Source organism: Athene cunicularia (genome assembly GCF_003259725.1).
Source record: "Athene cunicularia isolate RWA chromosome 2 unlocalized genomic scaffold, athCun1 chr2_part1, whole genome shotgun sequence".
In the NCBI taxonomy this organism is placed as follows: Eukaryota; Metazoa; Chordata; class Aves; order Strigiformes; family Strigidae; genus Athene; species Athene cunicularia.
The window spans coordinates 140226875-140232743 of record NW_020799095.1 but is presented as its reverse complement, the minus strand read 5'-3'; positions in this window follow the sequence as shown (position 1 = coordinate 140232743).

Below are 5869 nucleotides of genomic sequence, written 5' to 3'. Positions count from 1 at the left end.
AGCCCCGTCTCGTCTCGGCGACGGGTCGGCTCCCAGGCTGAGGGCTCACGGTGGGAGCCTGGCCGGCCCCCGCCGGGGCGAGGGATCTTCAGGATCCGCCGCCTGGGCATTTTCGTGGCTTTCAGCCCAAGAAACGGCGTGGGAGTTGGGTGCCGGGAGAGGGGGGGTTAAAGGAGTAAAGGAGCCTCCTCGGGCCGTGAGCGAAGGGCTTAGGGGACTTCCCGAGCCAGCTCGAAATGCCCGAAACCTCCCGCTGTCCAATTCTTCCTTGCCCCCTCCACCACCCCACTCCCACCGAGGAAAGAGAGGGAAAAGAGACTTAAATGAAGCTGGGGGTCCCTCACTGACACATTAACCATCCCCTGCAAAGCTTTAATTTCGTTTCTCAAGGGTGACTGAAACAGTTTCCTAAGAAGTAGCCTTAGAAACTGAGCCCGGAGTAAGAAGCAGCCCTTGGTGTGCGCGGAGGAGGCATGGAGGGAGGGCGTCCCCCCGGGACGGGTCGGGTGTTGGGGAGGGTGTGAGCAGAAGGGAAGAGCTAGGTTCCCCCGGACAGCGAGTTCATGAGCAGAGAGGCATTCACAAGCGTTTAATCCTTGTCTTCTCGCAAGAATTAATTTACTTGCTCCACCTGAGAGAATGAACAGCTTCAGAAGTGCCCTTGGCACGTGTTTGATAAAGTGATTACATATTTGCTGAGAAGTTCCTTTAACTGGCGGTCAGTGGCATTTGAGGCATGGTGCTGTGCCTTCTTCCCCTGTGCCATCACCTTCCTCCGAGCCACAGGCGCTTTCACCTCACTATGCCTGTAGCCCTTTTGGTACCTCACAGTTTTTCATGTGTGTCTTTTTGATGCTTATTCTGAGGAGCGAAGGAGGTGCTGCTGCTGCTTAGGAGGTGCAGCTGATATCAGCCATGAACAACCAACGTGTCATAAAGTTATGGAGGAAGTTAGAAAGGGAGGGAAGGTGAGAAAATGTCATCCGCAGTAGTGCATGCTAAGAAACTATTTGGTGTTGTCCGCAGGACAGTGAAAACTTCAAAGGAGTTAGTGCCACGTGAGGCTTTAAGAAGCTGAGGGCAGTGGTGTCTCCCCTCTCTGCACGCCCCGTGCTGCTTGCAGGACCAAAGTGCATCTCGTGCTGCCTCGGCAGCAGCCAAACTGCTTACGAAGATACTTGTGAAGTCTTAATCTGAACTTCTCTCTGAGGTCTGAACTGAGGCTGTGGCATCTAAATTCTGTCACTGGTTTGTTTACACAGTTTAAGGGCTTCCTGGGGTGCAGGCCAGGCTATGGCTGACCTTTGATGTGATCTAATGAGTAACGTATATAGTGCTTGCAACAGCCTCCCTCCCTCCGTGTAGTGCCTGCAGTAACAGCACCTGAACACGATGCTGCTGTGAGTCTTTAAAAACCTCCGTTTTCTTTCCGGTAGGACCAAAGATGAAGCCGTTTCAATGTGGACTCGGCATCCTCCTCTCTTCTACTCCTTTCTTCATCGCAGCTATTTTCTTGCATTTCTTTGCTGTGTGAAGGCTGATGTGCCTCACTGGTTGTTTCTGCGATTGAAGAGCATATTTCGGTAGTCATCCCTATGTAGAATTAAAATATTCTGACACAGAACTCAGTATTTTGTCCTGCCTTTCTCTTGCTATTTCAGCAGAGTAACCAAAATGAGAGTTGGCCGCAGCATTGCCCGGGGAGGCACTATGCTCCTTCAGCAGGGAACCTCTCTGCGTGAATGGCTTGTGTAAACAGGCAGTTTAAAACAATTCCGTGCTATTCAATTTCCCACTTTGAAGCTCCTTCTTCAGTAGCACAGTCTAAAAGAGGTTTTTTTTTTATTACTAAAGGAAGGAAAATCCAGATTATTTTTTTTTCTCCCTTTAAAGTATAGGAGGGAGAGCTGTGATCTTCCTTTCCTTCCAGACAATAGGAATTTGCCATTTCCTGACTTCTTGGAGAGTTATGTATTGCAAAAAGCAGCCTGTGCTGGGGCAGGGCAAGACCCCTGCGCAGCAGCTCCACTCTGGGTTCTTTTTCTAATTAACAGAGCAATGCCAGCATGTGCTTCCAGAGTCAAAATGTAACATTTACATTTTCAGGGAGACTTAAGACTTGCTTGTGACTTCCAGACCAGGAAAGCCAAATTTGCAAAGGCATGGCAAGGTGCGAAGCACGAGGGGCATATTTCCTGCTGCAGCAGGGCTCTGGGTATTGCCCAGTGCATTGTGTGTTCCTGGAAAGGGTTTTACAGTTGGGTGTTTCCTAGAGGTTATCAGCAGCGAAGATGTGGTCAGTAATGGCTCAATACGCCCAACATCAGAGTGCTGGAGCCCATCTGTTATATAGTGTGCTTCCTAAAATTGCTTGCTCAGTGAGATGAGGCATTTACAAACTCAGCACTAAACTGTAGTCTCTCCTGCATTCCTGCCCAGGGAGGAAGGGAGTGGAAAATCCCTTCCCAGCCCTGTGCACTGTGTGCCGGCAGCAAGACTGGCACTGGGGTGAGTGGTAGGAGGAGGAAGGTCTGTGAAAAAGGAAAGGGATGGGACAACACTTCATTTTAACACTTGCCCCTTTTGCTGCACTGATCATCGTCTCTGAGGTGGTAGAAACGGAAATTATTTGCTGGAGGGTTAGGGTTGGTATAGCTGCAGTAGCTGTGCTGGTGGGGGGTGGCAGAGCTGTAAAGCCAGCGGGGAGAGAGGTCCTACTCCAACAAGTTTAATAGGTATCCTAGGTTGTTCTGTTCTCTCATTTTCCACCCTGAAGGACATGGGTGTGTCACAGTCCAGTTACTAAGCTAAACTTGTATAAATCAGCTCCTTTGTACAGGTCTGATCTGTGGAGTTGATCAGGGTGCCTTGAAAGCAGGTAGGATTTGATAAATGGGAGAGAAATAAGGCAACAGGTGATGGTGAGGAAGGACTTGAGCCCTAAGAAATCTTGTGCTCTCATCTACAGGGATAGACCTCTTCTGCCTGCAGGGCTTAATTTCCTGTGAGCCGTCCATCACCGCTTTGGCATGGGTGCAGGGGAGCAAAGCAGCGGGTGAGCAGGGCCAGGGGAAGCACTAGCGTTGGGCTTCTCAGGTGTTCCGTACACAAGGACAGAGCTTCTCACCAGCATTCAGGAGTGAAAAAAATTTCCCTATGTGAGAGATGAGACAGCCTCCTTATACAGTGCATATGTGCAGGCGTGGAAGGCAGCTAAAATTCTCATGACAGCTATTGTTTGTACATATAATTTCCCTATAGTCCCGTTAAATTGGGTCTTCTTAAATAAGCACTTTAGAAAAGCAAGCAGCCCATCTTGTGCTGTATGAAGCACGTTACATTCAAGTGACTTTCAAGACACAAAAGGTGTTTGTTTTTATCAAAGCATCCTAGATGAGAGCAGTCCCTTGGCATGCTCTGTAACCAAGCCGGTTGTACTTCACTTATATTCTCTGTGTGTTTGGTGAAAAAATGAAAAATTTAAGCAGTCTGTGCTCATGTCAGACAGGACCCCTCTGCATGATGCTGTATTTGGATGTGGATAAAAAAAACACATGAGTGTGGTCTTTGCTATCTGACTGCAGGATATTTTTTTAGATCGCATCACTTACTAACTTGTTAAATGTGTGTGGACAAGCTTCTGATGGTGATGGTGGCAGGTACGCAGTGGGTGGAGCATCCTTTTAGTGTTGCTAGTTTTCTGGCTGGTTTTGAGCGATGCTCGGTTTAGCTAACAATTGCAAGGTGGGGCTTACAGCTCCCTTGAGAAGTGTCTCTTGCAGCCTCTGGGTTTGCAGAAATTTCCCACAGAGAGGCAGCCCCCTGCATAGTGAATTTTAGCATATGGACAGTAGATGATCGTCATCTTCTGTAGCCCTCTTGGGAGTAATCCACAGCTTTAAAGCAGTGTAAGAGTAAGTGTGGTGTAGTAACTGTAGTTACTGTAGTAACACGTATTATTTTCCAAGCAATACTTCTGTAAGAATTGTAAGAATTCTCCCCGTCCTACCCTTTTAAAATTTTCTTTGGATGAAGCAAAGCAATTCTGCCTGTTTGAATTACATGTTGAAATAGTACAAAATAGGCATGGGCTGCTTGTTGGCTGTGTTTTTCTCTTATTTTGTTTTCCTGTTTCTTTCAGTAAACTAGTGACAACAGGAGATTTCTGGGGGTTAACAAAGTACAATATTTATCCAAGAAAGTGTATCTCTTGCAAGTGTAGGGGAAAAAAACAAGGCACAGGGCACTTAATAAGTGCCTGCATGATGTAACTATTTACTACAATCAGGGCTGTAAATCTTAGTGATTGCCAATTGTATGCAGTTATTCCGCACATTTCCAGTAAACCTATGGAGAAAACACTTCAATTAAAAAAAAATTTTTTTGTTTACGTTTTTCTGCAAATACGCAGTTAGGACAATGCTTTGGGCTATACCACATTTTATAGCCTGTGTAGCTGCCCTTGCCACGCATCACTTTGAAAGTGAAATTGAAAGGGAAAGGAGCAGGTAATCTTATTCTCAGGAATACTGGATCTAAGCAGTCCCCAAGAATCTCAGTTTTGATTCTTTCAGCTGCCTGCAACGGATGGGGAAGCTTGAGTGGAAACACTTGATGTGTCTTTCATTGATTAGATTAGATTACAGGCTAATTTAGCAGTCCAGACAGTCTGTATCACCTTTCACAGATAAGAATCAGTACATCCTCTTTGCAGCAAATCTCCTACAAGTCCTCTTTCTCAGTTATTGTAAAGAAAATAAGGCATTTGTGGGCAACACATTCCTGGATTTATTTGGACCAAGTGCAGGGTTCCCCCTCAACCTCCCCCCTGCCCTGCCTTGGAAACCTTTCCTCCTTAGGATTTAGTACCAGCACCTTAAGGGTGTTTAGAAGAATAACTGTGTCTAGGGATGCGGGATTCAATTGCACATACAGAGTCTATGTGTTAAGTATCATTAGGGGAAAAAAAAAAAGCATTTTTGAAAACCCCAGCAGTAATTCCTTTGTGGAAAATTAAATTGAAAACTTGATATATGTCTTTGAAGACTTTAAACCATTAGACAGAGAGAAATTGAAAGCTGAAGTCTTTTGCTCTAGTAAATGGAACAGTGTTTGTATCTTAATTTTGCTATGGCAGGTGCCTTTTCCCTGAAGGCCAGTCCCACCCTCCCAGGAAGGCATTTTCACACACACCTGTGGCACTGGCCTCTCCACATCCCTGCTGCCCACTGGGTTTGGGTCAGAAATGCTCACTGCAGGTCTGTCCCGAGGGAGCTGGTGAGGAGTCTCTGTAATTCAAACTGGAGTTTGGATTTGGGACAGCCCAATAGAGGTGATGATCCCAGTAGATTGATGGTTTCAGGTATAGGTTGGGGACGATTTTTAATTTTTTTTACTTTCTTAATCTCACTGCTTTCGGAACACATGGGGTGGAACTCCTCCTGGTAGTAATTTGTAAATTCGACTTTAAGTATAGCATCCATTTGTGTGCATTCAGAGTTTGTACGTGTTGGAGAGTTTACCATATCTATTTGTAATCTGTTCCAGTGGTCACTTACTTCCAGGCTTTAAGAACACATTTCCATTCCACTTTTCTAATTTAGATGTTTGATCATAGGATTATTTTGTACTATATTCTGCAAGATTATGTTGCCATGGCTACTTGTTAGAATTGGTACAGTAGAAGGGAAGTTGGAGGACACAGTAGTTCAAGAGAGCAGTAGCATACGTAAGTGAACAAAATGTGATGGGAACAAATCTGTCCCAGTACTGCAGAGGAGACTGGCTTTCCAAGCCTGAAAAAAATTTTTAAGCATCTCAGAAAAATAGTTCGTGAAGAAGGGATGGTAGCAGTGTTTGTAGAACATGC